At 42.2% G+C, this 20,444-nt stretch overlaps 1 protein-coding gene and 1 long non-coding RNA gene across 2 annotated transcripts in view; both read left to right on the top strand.

The window, feature by feature from the left end:
• LOC306821223 (uncharacterized protein) overlaps nt 1-20,444 on the top strand; it is a 42,836-nt gene that overhangs the window by 19,665 nt on the left and 2,727 nt on the right. Inside the window, exon 2 of the mRNA XM_079339510.1 lies at nt 14,816-14,966. The gene's annotated coding sequence lies outside the window, so the exon portion shown is untranslated. The remainder of the gene's footprint in view (nt 1-14,815; nt 14,967-20,444) is intronic.
• LOC306839030 lies at nt 8,054-9,258 on the top strand. The gene is made up of 2 exons (XR_013781146.1): nt 8,054-8,211; nt 8,917-9,258. It is a non-coding gene; the product is annotated as an uncharacterized lncRNA (long non-coding RNA).

The raw sequence follows: 20,444 nt of genomic DNA on the forward strand, positions 1-20,444 counted from the left end.
GATACACACTCATGCACAAACAGGGTTCTAGTGACATGCATTAATGGAGAGGTCTCAGAGTGAGGGGGCTGCCCACAGCGAGCGCTCCAGAGCAGTTTTGGGGTTCGGTGCCTTGCTCAGGGGCACCTCGGCAGTGCTCAGGAAATGGACTGGCACCTCTCCAGTTACCAGACCAGTTTCCGGACTTGGTCCGTGCCGGGACTTGAACCGGCAACCCTCTGGTTCCCAACCCAAGTCCCTACAGACTGAGCTACTGCCGCCCCAAATTATGTGGGGATTCGTCACGTCGCTTTAAGGGAAGTTCCCCCACGCCAAGTCAATCGTACGTTTGTTCTACCTGTGATGCTATCAGAATCAGAAGGAGCTTACTGGCCACACATTTGCACACAGAAGGAATTTTAATTTGGGGAACTGTGCTCTCTCAAAGGTATAACATGAAATATCTACAATAAACACATAGATGCACAGACTAATATGTACAAACCAAATAACATAATAGTCATTGGTGCATGGAGCTGAATGGCACTTTTCTATGGTACTCAAAAAATTAAAAATCCATAGACCTTGTTGTGAACCATTTGTATCATTAATAAACTACTTCCTTGACCAAAATATATTCGCTCTGCCACAAGGTTATTGGGGAAAATTGGGTCATGATTCCTGAAAACTCAGATTACTGATGAACTCTTTAAATGTTTAGTTCTGTGAGAAACACAAGTGAAGGCTAAGCCTACTAGCCTACTGTCAATTCCTGCTTTCTTTGTCCAGTCAATTCACAGTAACTAGTTAATTAGTTACATAGCAAGTTTTGTTGACCTAAAGGCTACCACTACCTAGCTACCAGTATCACAAGGCCACATGTAAGTCTCTTGCAACCAGACAGCATTAAAACTTAGCGAAATAACTCAGACCTACCTGAGTAATGCGTGCCAAATGGGCCACAGTCGTCTTCTGCTGACTGTTAATCTGTTGTCTTCTCCATCCTGTCCCCTGTCCAAGCGCCAAAAGGACGTTATTTTGCTAAGGGTTTATATTGCCTTGTACCTAGCACCCTCTTCTGTTTGCGTAAAAGTAATGCAGGACCAAATGTAATTAAAGCAATACTTTATTTTTTTATGCTCCAGTGCTTGAAGTAAAAACAAAAAAAAACGTACCAGTAGGCTACAATTATTTGTGTTCAACGTCATTATCGTCTACCAATTTAACAACAACATCCTCTTCCAGTCTGATTGCTGCTGCTGCTGCAAAAAAAACCCCCAACACAGTGGTTAAAGAAAAAAAATTGTGACCATGGGGGGATATGGAGGCCTTTTCTTATTAATTATGATCCAATATTTTTATTAACGTTCACCTACAGCTTATGGAGGATCACATCTGCAGCAAGCTCTGCAAAACGGGAAAATACATTGTTTAAAGTTGTTTGCTTTGTATTCAAAGACCTAACAGCAGAAACGCCATGGTGATTATTTTTTTTACAGAGACCCCCCACCATGCTGCTGTTGAGGTTGTCAGGGTGTTATTGGCCGATAGGCTGGAAGAGGAGAAAGAGTTTCAATTTGTTTTAAGAATATACTCTCTTCGTGACATTGGGGCTGCACCTTGTTCTTTGATGCCGTTTGCTGTCAGTAGTGACTTTCGGCATAATGCATCTGCTCAGGAATGTTCTGTTGTGGAAGGAGTTTGCCTCTAATAAGGACTTGAGATATATTTAACAGGCTCTTTTCTTTTCTTCAGAGCAGATGTGGATTGTGCATTATCGTATTTTCTTAGCTTTTCGATCAATGTGTGCACACATTATGTGTTTTGGAGGTTTTAAACAAAATAAAAGAAATCAAAGAAGTTTTCTCACCCTTTCAGACAAAGCAGTATATACCCTAGATTTTGAAATCCTAGCTGAACACAAGAACAACTTGTAAAAGAGCAGAACAACTGCTCAATCCACTTCTCCCAAAGAAGACTAGCAGCTCCGTCGTTTAGATCTTGATCGAGGAGTCTTTTAATTACAACTGCAATCACGGTTTATTTACAAGAACAAACATGAGGCCACCATTCGCTCCAATGCAAAAGACATTTTTTCATGAAGTCAAAAGCATGGCCTACATTTAGAGATAGTGGTGGGTTCTGAGGGAGAAGGAGTTCTGAGGGAAAATGTCATCAAGATACACATACACAAAACAATCCAGAAAGTCTCTGAGTACCTCGTTGATCAGCCTGAAAAACAGCGGGTGCATTGGTGAGACCAAAAGGCATGACCAGACATTTGTAGTGGCCGCTAGGGGTGTTGAATCCCGTCTTCCACTCATCCCCTTCCCTTATGCAGTCACGTTTTTCAAACATACTCAAAATCTTATCGGGCAACATATTATAATATGCTTTATACATTGTCAGTATAACCTTATGATCCACCAAATCATGAAATTTCAGAATGTTTAATTTTAGGAACAAATCGTTCATGTGATCCCTATATTGTGATCTTGTGATAATTCGTATTGCTCTCTTTTGCAAAATAAAAAGTGGTTGGGTGTATGTCTTGTACGTACTACCCCAAATCTCCAGACAATAGGTTAAATATGGAACAACTAATGATGAATATAACAAATTCCCAATCCTATAGAATATTGCGACTGACTTTGAGATTTTAGATTTCACATAATCAATGTGCTTTTTCCACCCCAATTTAGAATCTAATCCAACAGTTGTTTACTCTTTCTATTTCCCCCTCCCCTATTTTTACTTTCACGTCTTTGTCACTATTTTTACCCCAAATCATGAACTTTGTTTTACTCATATTCAGTGACAATTTATTGATATCAAACCATTTTTTAACCAATTTCATTTCCCTTTCTACATGTCTCACAATATCCTTTACATCTTTTCCAGAATAAAAAAAATTGGTATCATCTGCAAAAAGAATAGTCTTTATAACACTTGAGACTTTGCAGAGATCATTTATATACAAAATAAATAGTTTTGGGCCCAAGACAGAGCCCTGTGGCACCCCACAAAGAATTTTCAAGGAACTTGACACAATTCCATCAACTGAAACACATTGTGTTCTGTTATTAATATATGAAAAAATCCAAGAATATGCCACCCCTCTGACCACATACTTGAACAGTTTCCCCAAGAGAATATCGTGGTCAATAGTGTCGAAAGCTTTATTAAAAACCTCCCGGAGCTGGTGGTAACAAGAAGGCACTGAGTTCAGGTTCGGGTACGCCGAGTCTGTGGCAGGGTTGAGAGAGAACAAGTTTATGTCTGCCACTTCACAACTTTAACTTGTCTTGGATAAGCAGTCTTTAATACAGTCTTTTCCCCATCCTTAGATCTCACCCGATCTTCAATTAACATGGGGATTGTGGCGAAACAGCCATGGTTGACCCAATATCAGGGTGTGAGACGGTGCCTGAAATAAATGGAATCTAATGCTCTCCGTGTGGTTCCTAATCTGCATGTGCAGAAGTTCTGTGTTATGGGTGATGGTGAACAGTTCTAGAGCCCGGGCCCTGATGGGCTTAGTTAAAAGCTCCGACTTATTGCCTAATTTCTTGGCTAAATCATAGTCCATAAGGCTTTCATCCGCTCCTGAGTCTATGAGTTCCCCATGACTGGTGGCATCGTGATGAACTAACTTTACCTGGGTGAGAATGCGTGTTTTATGTTCTGAGACCGGGCTTTGACTCACCGCAGTACTCTGCCTGACAGGACAGGAGACGACGAGATGACCAACCTCCCCACAGTAGAAGCATCTGCCTTCCTGCTGTCGTCGGCATCATTCTTTCTGCGAGAGTCGCGCTCGGCCCAGCTGCATGGGCAGCTCCTCTGCCTCCTCAGGCACCCGATGCCTCCGTTCAGGTGAGGAGTTGTGGCGATTCAACCAGCTCTGCAACTGAGGAAGCGACAACCTCTCAGTCCTGTAGTTCCTGTTCCGTCTGAGCTGTGTGAGTCGGTTGTCCGTCCGGATAGCAAGAGCGATGAGTTCATCCAAACCTGTAGGTAGATCTAGCGGAACTAGAAGGTCTTGAATAGGAGCGGAAAGCCCCTTTAAAAACACATCGTATAAGGCCATAGAGTTCCACTCGCTCTCTGCTGCGAGCGTGCGAAAACGGATAGCATAATAACAAACTGAGTCTTTACCTTGTTTCAGCCCACATAATTCTTGAGCTTTCTCTCGGTCGTCCGTTACTGGGTCAAAAGTCTGTTTTAATGCCGCTTAGAAATCTGAGAGAGAACTACAGATGGCTGAATGTCTGCTCCATTCCGTTGACGCCCAGGCTTTGGCTCTCCCTGCCAAATGAGAGATCATGAAAGCCACCTTTGAACGATCCGTCGGAAAAGCATTGGGGGTTAATTCAAAATGGAGAGAACAGTCAATGATGAAGGTTTTACTCAGACCAGGATCACCGGTGGAGCCAGTCGGCTCCCGGCTCCAACGTGAGCAATGGGCGGCGTGGGCACGAGCGCTGGAGCCATGGCCTGAGGCAGTCGCGTCACCAACTCATGGATCTGCGAAGTGAGCTGACTCATGTGCGCTGCCATAGCCGTCTGGAACTCCTGACGCGATAGACGGGCCTCCTGAGCCTGGAGCACCCCCGCCAGTTGTTCTGCCTCTGCTGAGTCCATACTGGCCAGAGTGTATTGTCAGGCCTGGACAAAAGTGAGGACTCAGATGCCGAGAAGATACGCCAAACAAAAAGTCTTTATTTTTCTGGCTCACCAAAAAGACCACAAGGCAGAGTGAAAAAATAAAAGGCTACAAAAACCTGAATCGGAAGAAAACAAAATCACTGCATAAGGCAGGCTAGCAAGACTATGAAAAATTTATCCTAATAAAAAAAATGAAAATCACTGCATACGGCAGGAGATAAAGGCTATACAAAAGGTAACTCTAATACTATAAACACTACAAAAAAAGAAGATCACTGCATACGGCAGGAGACTAAGACTATGCAAAAGTTAACTCTGTATCTATAAACAAATAAACAAAAATCACTGCATACGGCAGGAGACAAAGGCTATGAAAACCGTAACAGAATTTACAACCAAAAATCACACTCCTTGAGAGGCCAAAAAAGTGAAAACTAGAAATACTTAACAAAGACTGGACTTGACGAGGACTGTGACGAGAACGCTGGAGGTGCATGACCAAACAAGACACTCTGGCAGGGAACAAAGGGAGACGCTGACTGTAAGAAACATGAGGGTACCGAACAACAGGTGGAAACAATCAGGGATCAGGAGAGACATCAGACCGGTGACACAAGAGGAAGGGCAAGTGACCACTGTGTGACAAGTATTAAGCTTAAGATTTAACAAAGTTGCTATCATTCCACACCAAGGATTAGCTTCTGACCGCTCATGAGAATTTTGTGTCCTGAGGTAAATTCACAAAATGCTAATCTTTGGGAAGCAGCTGAAAATAATACTTACTGAACATTCATTTTGATTACATGTTGACAAATACAAACACTGTATGCTAAGGTTCACTTTATCTGCACACTGGATTCTTTTATTGTTATAGAAATAAAATGTGCATAATTCAAAGTGTTAGTCTTTTCACAAACACCACAAAAACACCTTTCCGTCATGTATAGGCCTTTGTGTAATAACTATCATAATTACAACTGGCCATTCTTTCAAAATACTCCATTAAACATAAGTGTGGAAAGAAAGTGGAATGAAAATGAACATTTACATGTCAGTAAAACCAAAGGAATTCAAATCCATCAATCCAAACAACATGACATGGACAGACTTTGGAACAAGTTCAACAAGTAAATACCTGGGTGTTGTTACCGATAAGAGGCCGACATTTAGTGAGGAGACGAAAGCAGTTTGTAGGAAAGTCCAGGAACGTCAACTTTCTAAACTGGTTTAGTGTTTCCAATAGACTTTAACTCCATGGTTGAGTCTGTCCTCACATTTGACCGTATCAACTGGTTTCATAATCTGATCAAATTAGTTTGCAACACATTATTGTTAAATTGCCAGCAAGATTTACTGATGTGTCTCTCACCTTCAGAAAAATAGCTGCAGCTATCTGAGAAATGTTTCTTGTCATCAAAAGAATGACAAAATAAAAAAATCTATCATATAATATACAAAACTTTAAAAATAAAGATCTCATAGATTGTATAATGTACTTTGTACAACTATTTAAAAAGGCTGCTAAGTGACACTAGTGACAGTATGTTCACATGTAATTATTGACTTCGCACCCTTGAATACAAAATAGTGTTATATCCATCCATCCATCCATCCATTTTCTACCGCTTATCCGGGGCCGGGTTGCGGGGGCAGCAGTCTAAGCAGAGACACCCAGACTTCCCTCACCCCAGACCCCGAGGCGTTCCCAAGCCAGCCGAGAGACATAGTCTCTCCAGCGTGTCCTGGGTCTACCCCGAGGCCTCCTCCCAGAGGGACATGCCCGGAACACTTCCCTAGGGAGGCGTCCAGGGGGCATCCGGACCAGATGCCCGAACCACCTCAACAGACTCCTCTCGATGTGAAGGAGTAACGGCTCTACTCCGAGCTCCTCTGGTGACTGAGCTCCTCACCCTATCTCTAAGGGTGCGCCCAGCCACCCTACGGAGGAAGACCATTTCAGCTGCTTGTATCTGAGATCTCGTTCTTTGGGTCATGACCCAAAGCTCATGACCATAGGTGAGGGTAGGAACGAAGATCGACCGGTAAATTGAGAGCTTCGCCTTTCGGCTTAGCTCCTTCTTCACCACGACGGACCGATACAGTGACCGCATGACTGCAGACGCCGCACCGATCCGTCTGTCAATCTCCCCGAGATACTTAAACTCCTCAACCTGGGACAAGGACTCCCCACCGACCCAAAGAGGGCAAGCCACCTTTTTCCGGTCGAGAACCATGGCCTCAGATTTAGAGGTGCTGATCCTCATCCCAGCCACTTCACACTCGGTAGCGAACCGCCCCAGTGCGCGCTGAAGGTCCAGGTTCAATAGAGCCAACAAGACCACATCATCTGCAAAAAGCAGAGACGAGATCCTGTGGTCCCCGAACCGAACCCCCTCTGGCCCCTGGCTGTGCCTAGAAATTCTGTCCATAAAAGTAATGAACAGAACCGGTGACAAAGGGCAGCCCTGCCGGAGGCCAATGCGCACCGGGAACAGGTCCGACTTACTGCCGGCAATGCGAACCATACTCCTGCTCCGGTCGTACAAGGACTGGACCGCCCTTAGCAAAGGGCCCCGAACCCCATACTCACGGAGCAACCCCCAGAGAGCACCGCAAGGGACACGGTCGAATGCCTTCTCCAGATCCACAAAGCACATGTGGACTGGTTGGGCAAACTCCCATGAACCCTCGAGCACCCGCTGGAGAGTGTACGGCCAGGACGAAAACCGCATTGTTCCTCTTGAATCCGAGGTTCGAGCTGCGTCCGAGCAGGGAGACATCTAACAGTCTGAGGAAGCCGGCTCTCCAGGACTGGAGTTTGACACCCCTGCTTTATGAGCAGTAGCTTTGTGACTTTCTGTGAAAAAAAATGTTTCTCGGAGTATACTGTGACTGCACTACTGACAATAACAACTTCAAAAAGATATAATTTCCATCATTTCATTATTTCCTCGGTAAACAACAGGGTTAACTATCCCATTATGGCTTGCCTGATGCACATGTTAAACCAAGAGCTCATCAATATCGAGGATGGGACCATCAGATACTGTGTGTCAACGTTGGCATGCCCATAGAGTGCCAGGTATTGCAGTATTCTGTTTGTTTCCCTTTGTGTGTTTTAATGTTTCCTAGTCTTGTGTTTACTATCATCTTTTGTGTGTTTCCCTGTGTTCTCCTATGTTGCCTGTTAGTTTATTTCCTGTCTTGTGTTTTAAGTCTAGTCTTTAGCATTTCCTGTTTTATTTTGTATATCTGGTTTTAGGTGGTGTCAGTGTCAGATTTTACTTTGTACTTGTCCTCAGTGTTCTGGTCTTGTGTTCTTTGTTCCTTGTGTTTCCCTCCTGTCTTGATGACCCTGATTGTCCTCACCTGTCTGATTAGTCTCACTTGTGTCTGATTACCCCTTGTCTATTTAGTCTCTGTTTTTTCCTCAGTCTCTTGTCAGTTCATTGTCTCTGGTAGTCAGTTTGTTGTTTGCTCCTTTGGATTACTTGGTTTTTGCTCCCTGGATTTACTTTGTTTTTTCTCACTCGGGTTTCGAGACGTTTTGGATTTTGTGTTTGAGTAAGTTCTGTTGTTTTCCTTTTTTGGTTTTCTGCAATCGGGTCCTCCTTCCCTGTTTTATATCTCAGGGACAGGTATTACAATTCTTCTACAGATTACAGATACAGATTTTTGCCACCTTCATTGTAAATTATATCATTATATCTGTCCACATACATTTGACACTTTATAGTATTTTATAGCAAACATAGACATAAAGGGAAACCATGCGTGTTAATTTCTCATAACTGACATGGTAACAGATAGGTTCCTTTTTCTATATTTCATAATCTTTCATTCACGCACTCCTGAGGGTAAAAAAGAATATAGAGAGTAAAGATTAATGATTTAATTATCCGTTGCTCTGATTTTATCAGATCATCTTTAAAAGTATTTTTTTGTAGTTCATTTTGTTTACTTAACATACTTTTGAACATTTTGTCTATAAGTTACAACTATAATTCAATTTTCTATAAACAAAAAAAGGAAAGATCTACCGATATAAAAAAAACCCATTATCTGTCCTGATGAATTTCATGCATCCCTTATTTAGTATATAGGGATGCAAGTTTCACTACAAATCCTGAAACTATTGTGCTGCATGTAAAGTTGCCTACTGCTTTCCCTAGTTGCTCTTTAGTTTAATTTGGCTATCTCACTTGTTCATCCATGTCCTTTGCCTTGTGACAATAACCTTGTCATGTACCTACACTTTTAACATTGCAGGCAGAGGTATTCCCAATGTGTTGGCTTCAGGGGGCTGTCCAGTCAAGACATCGGAGGATGTGCTTCCTTGTGCCTCTGTGGCAGCTGACTGGTACGACACAGAGAGAGGTTCAACCTTGACCCGAGTTTCAACTTTTGGGACTGATCCCTTTGCTTCCCAAGAAGAAAGAAAGCGAGCAACGAGTCAGTCTTCAGAGGCTTTTGGAGACCTTTCAGTATCAACAATAATCCAGGGCCACTGCAGGACGCTGTACTGCATCTGATCCATGTTTCCATACATGACATTATTTGCAATACCTTTGTAGTGTATTTGATTAAAAGGGCAAATGTTGTTAAAACACAGATCAAGACTCCTCACCAAATCCAATTCTGTTAAATCTGAACATATGCAAATACCTTAGAAGAATTCTGAAATGTATTTTTTAAAGCAAGTCTAACTTAAGAACAGGACATATTGGTGCTGTCAAGTTTCCCCTTTTTTCTATCAATTAATTTTTATTATTGCTCGAGTGTTTTTTTTTTTAACCCAGGAACCGACTCTGTCTCCCACCCATCGAAAGGATTGGACTCTTGCCATCAGTTTAATATTAGATAGCAGTTCACTTATTGCAGTTGTACTTTAACTACTATATTTTGACACACCATTAAACTTTACTACGACTTAAAAGCAACAGACCCTTTTGCTTGTTTTATCTAAACAGGTGGTGCATTGTTGAACAAAGAAAAAAACCCTGGGGTGACTTTATTGAAGTTGGAATATTTGTTCTATTAAGTAGTAGTTTAAATGGAATCCCAATGGACCTGCTAGATGAAGATGACGTGTCAGTGCATACTGTTTGTGACAGGACTGTAGGACCGTGAGACGTTTGGGAAAAGATGGAGCTAAACGGATGCGTTTGTTAGAGTGGATAATTTATCCACATGACACAGAAGCATCAATATTAAAGCCCACCCATCAACCCCCATTAGTCATCTGTAATCTTTCATTCACGTCCTGGATTGACTCAGTCCACAGTGACCATGGTCAGTACCCAAAGACATCTCTAGCATGCAGTATGGCCGCCTGTTTATCCTCGTCCTTCAGTGAAGACCTAGAGAGACACAGGTACAGGGTCAAACTAACAACGTCGACTACAACACAAACAGTATCTTGGAGTTAGGTGGACTTGCCATCGGCCTAAGCCTTTGTGCCACAGTAAAGACAAAGACTCAGCATGCACTTTCACTACATGAGGCAATGACATCACATGGAGATCACTGCTTCCAACTTAAAATGCTTCAAATGATTAAAATTTCATCATAAAATTCTGAAAATAATTAAACAGTATCCTGATACTTTCATGAGGACTGTTGACAAATTTGGTGAACCTTGATCAAACATTTAGTCAAATACAAAAAGTTTTACCTACAGTACCGATTACATTAAGATGTTTACCGTCTTCACGGCCACACAGTTTAACCGATCTTTATGATTTGTGGGTTCTGGAGTATCTCACCAATGGCTGTACCAATGTTGGTATGATTTGAGTAAATGCACGATGAGTTACAGTAGTTAATTGATTATGCGTGTTTTGATTTAGTTGCTATTAACTGGGAGAGATTCCAACTGATACCTGATGTTCAAAATGCCTGGGATTTTTTTGTTTGAATTTGAAACCAACAAAAGTGAAAGGCAGAGACTTACCTTGGGTTAACTCTGAAATTGTATCTCTTTTTAGGCAGAGGGATGAAGCATGGGCACATTTTTTGCCAGACAAAGGATAACAATGACTGTGAATTGTATAGGAAATTAAGAAGCAGGATTCAAGTGCAGAACACTAAATTGAATTATTACAAAGAATGTTTTACTAATGACTTCAGAATTCCTAAACAATTCTGTAAAAAGGTGCTATTAATCAGCCCTTCTCTTCTTGATTTAAAGGACTGTAGTGGTTCTGGGCCTGACAGAACTGAAACCAAGTTTATCAACATTGCATCTCATATACTCGTTTATCCACTGGCCGATCTGTTTAATCTATCACTGTGTACACATGCCATCTATCTGGAAAACTTCCTGTATTACTCCTCTTCTTAAGGCTGGTGACAAATTTGATCCGAAAAATTATAGACCAATCTCAATTATCTGTTCCATTGCCAAAGTATTTGAAAAAATTAACTATAATCAATTATCATATTAGCTTGAAAATAATAAGATCCTTTCTCAACATCAATTTGGCTTCAGATCTAATTATTCTACAACTACTGCTCTTTTAAAATTCACCAGTCACATTTTTTCAGCCTCTGATATTAGGAAGCTTACTGGTACAACATTTATTGATCTTACTAAAGCCTTCGATCTGGTCGATCATTATCTTCTCTTGGATGAACTCTATACATTTAGTCTGTCTCGTCATGCTCTGCTGTGGTTTAACACGCATCTTTACAACAGAAAACAACGTGTGGTTTTCCTAGGGTGTAAATCTGATGTGTTCACTCAACAGACAGGTGTGCTTCAGGCCTCAGCTTTAGGACCACTTTTATTTTCTACTTTTATCCTTAATTTCCCACTCATTCTGTCTGATTGTTCTATGCAATTATATGCAGAGGTGTCACATTTAGAGCACAATGATGTGGTGAACGGGGTCATATATGGAGTCTTTGCTGACGTATCAGAGAGAGAAATGAAGGAACGTCTGAAGGGAGGAGAAATAAGAGAAGTCAAGCGGTTTAAAGGTCGTGAGGGGGAAATCCTAATGCGCCTGTGTTGATCACTTTTTCTGAAAAAGTGCTTCCAGAAAGAGTTTTTATTGGATGTATTTCTTTCCAGGTAAAGATTTATCAGAGACCATCACTGCAGTGCTTTAAATGTCAGAGATTTTGGCACATAACAATGACATGTATGGGAAGTCATAGGTGTGCAAAGTGAGGGGGAGATCATGATGTAACAAAATGTGAAGGGACTCTCCCAAAGTGTTGCAATTGTGGAAAAAATCATTCAGCATCTTCTCGAGAGTGCAATCAGTTTGTGAAAGCAAAACAAGTTCAAGAGGTCAGAAACCAACAAAAGATTTCTTATGTGAATGAGGGGTGGAGCTGGAGCAGCACAGGGTGGCTCCTCTGTGTCTCAGGTGTCCTTCTTCAGCTTGTAAAGATGTGATTATTATGCTCTGCTGACATTTATTGCAGATGTGTTCTCTGGCAACCAACAATAAGAAGTCAAGATCTGACATTATCAAGGTTGTGTCAGAAGCTGCAAACAGATTTTTAGGTATAAGAGACTTTTTTTATGACATACTTTCATGAGATCGAGTGAGACAATAAGACATCCAGTGAGGGAGGAAACCGGTGAAATGGAGGAAGGAGAGGATCTGGATGATGGTGAAATCTGCGATGATGTGGAAGATGTTTATGTCATAGGTCATGTTGATGCTTTCTATCTTACAGTAGAATGCTATAGGAATTCAAAAAAATGCATTGTGGACTTTGAGAATAAACCAGACATTATACAAGTACAGGAGACCTGGCTGAAACCTTGTTCAGACTTTGTTATTCCAGGATACATTTGTCTGCGTAAAGATAGACCTGACAGGTTGGGTGGAGGAGGTGCAACATTTATAAAATCAGAGAATATTGATGGGTTTTTTTTTGGAGTATTTGGTTATTGAAGTTTGGAGCTCTCAAGGGAGGATATCAATAATTAACTTCTATAATCCATGCAAGCGATTAGTTCCGAGTTAGAACAAGATGTGTGTCAAATAAACCCCCGTGGGGTGGGTGATTTTAATGTGGGGAAGCCAGGTGAGAGATAGGAATGGATCAATCATTGAAGAAATGCTAGATAAGTGGAATTTAGTAGTAATGAATGATGGTAGGCCAACTAGAGTTCACTGAGGAGACAATAGAGGGTCCTGCATAGATTTAACCTTAGCTTCATCAGCCTTAGCCTGCCACATCCCCGGGTTGAGGTTTGTTGGCTGCATGTCCTTCCCCCAGTGTTTCCCACTCTGCTGATTACCTGATGTGTCTCACCTGTGTCTCGTTAAGTCCACCCCCTGTTCAGTATTTAATGTCTGCCTTCCCCTCACTCTGTGCCAGTTCGTCTTGTGTCTTCTTAACAGTGTTACCAGCACTCTTTCTGTTTAGCCTTCCTGATCTGACTGAGCGTTTTTGACTTTGATTCCTGCCTGCTGTTTTTTTGATACCTCTGCCTGGACTGATTGACTACTGTGTACTGAACCTTGCCTGCAATAAACAGATTGTGAAACTGCCTTTACCCTTGAGTCGTGCGTTTGGGTCTCTTTACCTGGTTGTGATATAGCGAAGGGAACTGGAACGTTCTGGCAACAGATAGGTAGCGATCATTTTCCCATCTTAAATGCATTTGGAAGATCACTTTTAGTAGAAAGGGCTAAAAGTCCAAATAGATTAGATTTTTCTCTGGCTTTGTGGGAGGAGTTTAAGGAAAAGTCAGCCGCTTCAGAGGGGGAGGTTAACAGTGAAGGCTCTGTAGATGAACATAACAAATCTCTGTGTTCAATGATTATGAAGGTAGCTACAACAACTAGTCCAAATCGAGGCAATCCTAAAAAACATGTTATAGTTCCATGGTGGAATAACAACTGTGACATGGTAGTTGGAAAAAGGAAACGAGCTTTTCAAAATCTACATAGAGCTCCTAGTGAAGGGAATCTCATAGAATATAAAAGTTGTCGGGCATTGGCTAGAAATACAATAAAGAATGCTAAAAGGGAATGATTGTGGAACCTTAGGTTCAGAAACACCTGTAAAGCAGATGTGGTTAAAAATCCAACAAATGGTGGGAAAGTATTCTAATTCTTCAATTCCAAAGGTTGTATGATGCTGAGGTTGAGGCGGTATTAAGCAAGCAAAAGGCTGATATGTGTGTCATGGTGTTTAAAGATGTTCATAACTCAAAATTACTGGGCCAGAAAGGGGTGAAGACCAGGCAGATGGTATTAAAAACAGAGGAATGGAAGTTAGATCATGAGGAAGTAAACAATCATCCAAGTAATGTATTTTTTAGTGTGAAAGAGTTAAAAGCTGCAGCTAAGGTTGGATCTAGTTCTACACCAGGACGAGATGGTGTTTGTTATGAATTATATGTTAGTAAAAACATCTGCATCTTGTCCCATCTCCACCATCCCACTTCAAGCCCAGCTCAGTTTAGCAGATGGCTGTTCATCATGATCCGGGTCTGCTGAAGATTTCTGCCTGTTAAAAGGAAGTTTGTTCTTCTATGATGGATTAAGCTGGGCTCTTGTAATATAGCCATCAGTAAGGTCCTTTACCTGCTTTTTGTAAACATAACAATGAGCATGTTTACCTGCTCTTTCGTTAATGTTAACAGACAAACAGTAAGGTCCTTTACCTGCTGTTTGTAAAGTGTCTCGAGATAACGCCTGTTATGAATTGACGCTATACAAATAAAGATTGATTGATTGAAAGAGGAAGTGGTTATTACCAGACTGCGTTTGGGCCAATGTGGCCTAGCAAAATGTTTAAATATTTAAGGTAAACATCCAGATGAATTATGCTCTTGTGGAAACTTGGAAAATGTATATGATATTTTGTTGCCGTGCCAGAAGAACAGCAGAGAAAGAAAAGAAATGCTTAAAGAGGTTTCACATTCGGAGATAAAGACATTTTCGCTAAAATCGATGTTATCATTTGGAAGTGCATTCAAGCTAATCGGAAGGGCTATATTACATTTCTAGAGGACCACTGGACTATATCAAAGAATTTAACCCCAAATGAATAAATTCATTTGTATTACGGAGGAGGGCAGCACTGCGCTTTGTAGCGCACAGCCTGCCGGATATTCATTAGGAGAAGAAGAAGTGTAGCGGATGTAATGTTTTTGTCGTTTCCGGGTTTTGTACGTTAGCATGTGTGTTTGTAGGTTATCAGAGTAATGTTGAGTTGAGGTCTCCTTCTGGGTCTCTTTCCGGCTTTAAGGATCTTAAAGAGCTCTTCAGACTGATCACTGAGGACAAACAACAATTACACGTGGATACGAAGAGCAGCTCCACCGACACACTCAACTGCTGCAGGTGACTTTAACACCTGAAATCAAGCTGCACAGAGCAGGTAGGTTTTCTTTCCACAGTTGGAAACGTGTTTCAGGGAGTCTTTAGCTAACATCCATAGACAAACACAGAGTCACAGTGTTAGCTGCAGCTAGCTCCGGCTAACAACAACATCTGGACCTACTGAACGTAAACACTCTTTAGTCTGCCCCAGCTGGACTTAAAATCTCAGTGGTGATTGTAATTTAATGATTATTATAATACGGTATGATAGAGCTGCACATTATCAGTGATATTGGATTGTATTTAGCTCTTCTGGCTGTTCAAACATTCATGTCGCATGACGCTCGGTGGTGATTTCCGCCATGTTGGATTCTAAGTCGTCGTTCTGACTCCAGGGAGCTGCTCATACTTCAGACTCTGAATGTCCCTCTTTTTCCTCTTCTCTTCCCAGTTCAACTGAACCACAGATAAAGCTTGTTTCATTTATTGATGTTTTATTAACTGTCTGATTTAGGCCCAGTGAGCTTTAAGCAGTTTAAAGTCCTTCAGATTAAAGGAGACGTGTGAACAGAAGAAGTCCTGCTGTGACACCCCCCCCCCCCCCCAAACACACACACATTCATTGGGTTTTCACTGAAAGTATTGATCGTTTAATACCAAACCCTTTTCGTATTGAGATTAGGGCTGGGTATTTCCACAACCCCACCATATGACACATGTGGTTGTTGATGCTAGTTGAGAGTTAGAGCAGATGATTAAAGGTCTTACAAATGAAATACAGAAATGCATTCAAATATTTGAACCCAGTGTTTACGCTAACTGTGAACGGAAAAAATCTGTAATAGATTTAACAGAACATAATGCTTTCTCAGTTAAATGTACAGTAACACAAAAACACTATTTGTTATTTCAGCCATTAAAACATGTTTGGTCTGTATGTTTCATCTACCTGCCACCTTGACCAGTGAATCCAAAGGTCAGTTTGGGACCCTGTCAGTAATATGGTGAATGTCAGCAGCTGTAGAGCACAGGTGGTTGGTTGTAACAAGCAGGCGTTACCATGGTAACTGCAAAGACCACAAGCAGGTTTGTAGCCCCGCCCACTCAAACTAGTCTAAGAGCCAAAGAGATTACGAGGTACACAGGTGTTTTCATTATAAATTAAAGGCATCTTTTTTTAGTCGTAGAAGGTCCTCTGGTCAGATGAGACCAATCCAATCCACTTTATTTATATAGCACATTTAAACAACAAAGAAATATCTCCAAAGTGCTGTACATATAATAATAAAAACAATTAAACAAAAATTTCCAAGGCGCTTCCATAAATAAAACAATAAAATCAATAAAAGATGTAGTAAACTAGTAAAATAAGTAAAAGACACAGAGGACCACAAAACTCGTGCAAAGTTAAAAAGCCAGGGAATAAAAATGGGTCTTAAGACGAGACTTAAAAAACTCCACCGTGGGGGCTGTTCGGACGTGGAGGGGGAGAGCGTTCCAAAGTCGGGGGGCCAACCACAGAGAAAGCCCTGTCCCCCCTCGTTTTAAGTCTTGCCCTAGGCACCATGAGCTGGAGCTGGACCTCGGACCTCAAGTCGCGCGCCGGAGTATAAATTTGGACGAGGTCCTTGATGTACTGTGGGGCCAGTCCATTCAAAGCTTTAAAAACAAACTATGAAATCTTAAAATCGATTCGAAAATGAACAGGGAGCCAGTGCAAAGATGCAAGGATTGGGGTGATGTGCTCTCGCTTTTTGGTCCCTGTTAAATGTCGTGCTGCCGTGTTCTGGACTAACTGCAAACGAGAGAGGGCTTTGTGGCTAACACCTGAATAAAGTGCGTTGCAGTAGTCCAGTCGACTTGAAATAAAAGCGTGCACGATCTGTTCTAAAAGATTAAAAGATAAAAAAGGTTTTACTTTTGCTAAAAGACGAAGATGATAAAAGCACGATTTTAAAAAGCCATTTATCTGTTTGTCAAATTTAAAATCACTGTCTATGGTGATGCCAAGGCTGGTAACTTTTGGACGCTCGTACTCTTTGAGGGTTCCCAGGTTGATGGGGGGCGCTGCCAAACACCATAACCTCCGTTTTGTCTCCATTTAGTCTCAAAAAGTTCTGGGCTAACCAAGCCTTGACATCACATAGACAGTCAAACAGGGGTGTCAGGGGGCAGTGGCTGGTTTTAGAGATCGGCATGTAGATCTGGCAGTCGTCGGCATAAAGATGGTACAACATGCCATGTCTCTGAAAAATCTGTGCAAGGGGGAGGAGATATATAGTGAACAAGATAGGTCCCAGGATAGATCCCTGGGGGACCCCACAATGAAGTGGAGTAGAGGACGAGGTGGAGTCTCCCAGCCTGACAGAGAAAGACCTCTCTGACAGGTAGGACCTGAACCACTCTAAAGCGGTCCCCCTGACACCCACACAGTCCCTCAGGCGGTCTAAAAGAATTTTGTGGTCGACTGTGTCAAAGGCAGCTGTGAGGTCTAAAAGCACTAAAATGGCAGAACTACCAGAATCAGTAATTAAAAAGAGATCATTAAAAACCTTCAAAAGTGCAGACTCAGTGCTGTGAAATTCCTTGTACCCAGACTGGAACTGGTCTAAAGTGCCATTACCATTCATGAAAGGCTGCAATTGTGCAAAAACACACTTCTCAAGAAGTTTTGCCATAAATGGTAATTTGGAAATGGGCCGGTAATTTGACAAAAGTGTCGGATCAAGACCAGGTTTTTTAATCAAGGGCTCAACAAGAGCTTTTTTACAAAAAGAGGGCACAATGCCAGAAGTCAAGCTGCTGTTGATGATCCACCTGACAGAAGAAGCAGTGGTGCTCCAGACCTCCTTAAAAAAGCGAGGAGGGACTGGGTCTGTGCATTGCCTTGATGGGAGCAACACTGTCCAGAACATCACAGCAGGTAGAAATAAAACAGTTCATCAGCTGCTCTGTGTCTGCGAATGCAGCAGAGTTTAATAAATGCTGCATCGACGCAGTAAAAAGAGGAGAAAAAGCAGCAGCGGTGTCAGAAGCAATAAAACGGCCATAGCGCACGGCAGGCAATTTCCTCTCGATAGATAAACTAAAATCAAACATGACAGGACTGTGATCGGAGAAAACTACATCACCTACAACAACATTGTCAACAGGAAAACCATAAGACAGAAGAAGATCCAAAGTGTGTCCGTGCACTTGTGTTGGACCAGAGACATGTTGTGTCAAATGAAAAGCTTCAATCAGCTCTAAAAACTCTCTGGCCATGGATTTAAAAGGACAACACACATGCACATTAAAATCCCCGACAATTAAAATCCTGTCATAACAAGTCAGAATAAAAGAAACAAAATCTGAAAAGTCCTTAATAAAATCCTTGTTGTGCTTCGGTGGTCTGTAAATGACAGCACACATCACTGGATCAGTCTGCCGTAACTCGAAACAACTCAGCTCAAAAGATGAGAAAGTCCAGTCTGATATCACTCTGTGATAAATGCAGTTCTTCAAAATAGTAGCTATACCTCCTCCACGACCAGTGGCTCTTGGTGTGTTGATAAAAGTACATTCAGGAGGTAACAGCTCTGAGAAGGCCGTAGACTCACCGGCGTTTATCCAAGTCTCCGTTAAAAACAGTACATCCAAAGAGTGCGATGTAAAGAAGTCTTGTAGGATGAAGGTTTTATTCGTCACGGATCTCACGTTAACGAGTGCGCACCTCGTAGAAGCAGTCACAGCTGCACAAGCTGCCCGGCTCAGCGGCCTGAGGTTGACTGGGGACACACCACCCAAGCCCAGGTGAGAAGAGCGGCGCAGCACATAGACATCCCCATGCTGTCCGATAATGGACACCAGCCAAGTGCCGACTCGAGCAAGAGTGCGCCGAGAGACAGCAGCGAAGACAGTCTCTGTAATCCCATGGGGATGAGGAGGACCACAACACGTCCAGAGAAAGAGCCAGCCAAGCTTTTAACTTCACAAGCCGGCCGGATCGTCTTCCTCGGCGTTTACGCTTCCTGGGCAGCGGCGCATTCACTTGAAGCAGGTGCTCAGGTAGATCGGCCAGGTAAAAGGAATCCAACTTGTTTGCATGATATATCGCACATGATTGCACTATTTCCCCAATTTTTACCAACTCCTGACGTTCATATACCAGCAGTGAGTCGATGGTCCTTGTGACAAACATTAAAATCATAATAAAACAAACAAAATTGAGGAGAGCCAAGCGGCGACACAGACACCCCGGCGCCATCTTGCACCCTCCCTTATTATTTGACCAAGTCAAATACAGGGCAATCTTTGAAGGACAACCTCTTGGAGTCTGCAAAAGACTTAAGGCTGGGGCGGGGTTCACCTTCCAGCAGGACAATGACCCTAAACATAAAGCCAGGGCTACAATGGAATGGTTTAAAACGAAACCTATGAGTGTGTTGGAAAGGCCCAGTCAAAGTCCAGACTAGAGCTGCAGCTATCGAATATTTTAGTAGTCGAGTATTCTATCGAATATCCCGACCGAATCGAGTAATGGAATAAATCATACTTGAGAGAGAGAGAGAAGTCTCTGAACCTTTAGTTCCTCCAAGAGAAGTCTCTGAACCTTTTGTTCCTCCAAGAGAAGTCTCTGAACCTTTAGTTCCTCTAAGAGAAGTCTCTGAACCTTTAGTTCCTCTAAGAGGAGTCTCTGAACCTTTAGTTCCTCTAAGAGAAGTCCCTGAACCTTTAGTTCCTCTAAGAGAAGTCCCTGAACCTTTAGTTCCTCTAAGAGAAGTCCCTGAACCTTTAGTTCCTCTAAGAGAAGTCCCTGAACCTTTAGTTCCTCTAAGAGAAGTCCCTGAACCTTTAGTTCCTCTAAGAGAAGTCCCTGAACCTTTAGTTCCTTCAAGAGAAGTCTCTGAAGCTTTTAGATCTGGGGGCCAACAATTTTAAAATCCTGCCGTGTGAACCAGCTTTAAGTCGACTCTTTGTGCAAAAATAGAAGCCTGGTGTATCTGCTGTGGGCTGACGGAGCGGAGACGCAGCACAGCGGCGCCAGTGGAAGCACATAAAGTGAAACCTATTACCGCCGCTGCTGGAACAGAGCAGAGACGGACCGAACACACATCTGTGAGACACACCAACTTACATTTGAGCACAAATGCACACTCATGCAAAGCTTCCCTTAAAACTTTTAATGCGTCAGCACACAGTGGATCAACTGTTTCATCAAAGAAGTGATGGCATTGTTAAATCACAATGAGCATGCTATATACTGAACAAAGTCAAAAACACTGGTTGTTATTACAGCTGTTACAAACAAAGAATGATCTTTCAGGTTATGAGTCTCTTTAATGAATTTTAAACCGCTTGACATTTAATAATGCATCCAACCAGAACGCCTTTCAAAAGCAAGTGTAATCCTGCACTACCACTGCACAGGGACCAGTGAGCACACCTGTCATGTCATTTGTCCTGTTTATAAAAGTACCGCTGGTTTAAGACACTGACTGTGATGTTTTCTTTCTCTTT

Source organism: Symphodus melops, assembly GCF_947650265.1.
Source record: "Symphodus melops genome assembly, chromosome: 1".
Classification (NCBI taxonomy): domain Eukaryota; kingdom Metazoa; phylum Chordata; class Actinopteri; order Labriformes; family Labridae; genus Symphodus; species Symphodus melops.